This window comes from Lithobates pipiens, unplaced genomic scaffold (assembly GCF_037356315.1).
Source record: "Lithobates pipiens isolate NorthernLeopardFrog02 unplaced genomic scaffold, aLitPip1_a1.2 Scaffold_22, whole genome shotgun sequence".
Taxonomy (NCBI): domain Eukaryota; kingdom Metazoa; phylum Chordata; class Amphibia; order Anura; family Ranidae; genus Lithobates; species Lithobates pipiens.
The window spans coordinates 343374693-343376880 of record NW_027507784.1 but is presented as its reverse complement, the minus strand read 5'-3'; positions in this window follow the sequence as shown (position 1 = coordinate 343376880).

The window sequence follows — 2188 nt, the reverse complement described above, 5'->3', positions numbered from 1 at the left end:
ATGAGTGCATGGCCTACAGCTTGGTCATGGTGAGTGAGAGGACCCCATCCCCCACACACCATTACATACCCCCTCCATCTCTCCCTGGGGACAGGGACCCCTTCTCACGTGGGGACAGGGACCCCCACTTCCCCTGGGGACAGGGACCCCTTCTCACCTGGGGGCAGTAACTTCATCTGCCCTGGAGAAAAGGACCTCATCTCTTCTGGGGACGGGGACCCCATCCTGCCTAGGGACAGTCCCCCAATGGGGCACCTAAAAATAAATAATAATAAAAATACTGATACCAGTGGTGGAACTACAGGGCTCACAAAGGTCATACCTGTGACCACGCCCTGGAGTTCCACCGCCGGACTCGGAGGGAAGGGCCCTGGCTGGGGTTCAGGGGGGCCCTTCATGGTTTCTTGCATTGGGGCCCTGAAGGTTCTAGTTACGCCACTGACTCTGCCAATTGGAGCCCCTGATAATAAATAAAATGGTTACCTTAAAGTCCAGTTCACACGTTGTGTTTGATTTGCTTCAAAAATGATCCCCCATGCCACTTTCTTGGTGCTTCAAAGCATCTCAAAAGCATCTCCAAAGCCTCCATAGAAGTCTATGACAACGCTCGCTAACACCACCTGCAGCCTTTTAAGAGGCTTTTATTCAGCTTTAGCTTCGCTTTGTTTTGGAGGTATTTCAGGCATGAGATATCCCAGGATGCACTGGGAAACCAACAAGAGAACCAGAAAGACGTCCTCGCCAGTCACTCCCGGTTCGTGTTTATATATTCTGGGAGTGTGTGGTGCAGAAGTCTCATCTGGCGTGCAGCATGGAGCAGCAGGAAGGTGAGCGGGGTCCGCAATGGAGCGGAGCAACTGGCAGATGGCACACATAGGGGTTGATTTACTAAAGGCAAATAGCATGTGCACTTTGCAAAGTGTAGTTACACACTGCAAGGGCAGTTGGCGCAGAACTTAGTAAATGAGCAGAATCTCTGCTGACTTCCATCATCCAATCACATGCAAGAAAGAATTCTTTTTTTTTTATTCCTTGCATGTGATTGGGTATTCTTTGCTAAATGAAGCTATACTTCATTTACCAAGCTTCGGAGCAACTGCACTTGCAAAGTGCACAGTCTATTTGCCTTTAGTAAATCAACCCCATAGTGTGCAACATGGGAATGCTATAGCGATAGTGGCGGCCAGTGGAATTTTTTTGGGGGGGGGGGGGGGGGCAAACAATATGCCACCTCCCGGGTCGGTCAGTAGCACTTACCCCATCGCCGAGGCGGCCCTTCCCTGCTCGGCGGCCTCCCGTTCTCCTGTGGCCTCCTGTTCTCCTGCTGTTTTGCTGCGGCCTCCCATCACAGCGGCGGCAGCTTCTGTTTCCTCCATCCTCCTCGGCGGCCAATCGGGAGTCTTCTCTTTTCAGCCAATCGGAAAACGGATCTCACAACCACTTCTGATTGGCCGGATTGAGGATCAGTGTTTCAACAGCGAATATTCATTCGCTGTTGTAACACACCGGGGTGGGATCAGAGGGCATCCTCTGCGACCCGAGTCCACCCAATTTTAAAGCCTCTGCCTCTAATCAGGCGTTTCTAAAAAAAAAAAAAAACTGCCGCTTTAATTCATGCACCCGGTGCCCTGAAAGGGGCCGGACGCATAAATAGGGGGGTGGCTGCACTGGCCATGGATAGATTTATTGCATATAAGGGGGTTGAGTGAAGAGAGGGGGCAGCGCCTGGGCGCCCCTAATGGACAGGCCATTATTGGCAATATGTGGGCACAGACAGGAGAAAGAACAGAGGATTGGCACAGAGCTGGGGGACCGGAGCAGAAGAAACTAGCAGATGTCAAGCGTGGGGAGCAGCATGGGAGAAATATAGAAGGAGGTGAGTAGGGACTGGAGAGAGAGGAGGATCAGCAGAGCTGGGGGTTACAACTGAGTGGGGAATAAGTAGAGCTGGGGTTACAGCTGAGCATGAATGAATGAATGAAATACTTGTATAGCGCACAATGCGAACTGAATCGCCTCTAGGCGCTGTGGTGAGCTTTGATCATCTGCTAAAAGAGGAAGGTCTTGAGTTTTTTCCTAAAAGCCAGGTGATTTTCTTCCAGGCGGATGTTGATTGGTAGAGCATTCCATAGCCGAGGCCCTTGGACAGCGAATCTCCGATCACCCTTGGATTTATACCGGGCTTTGG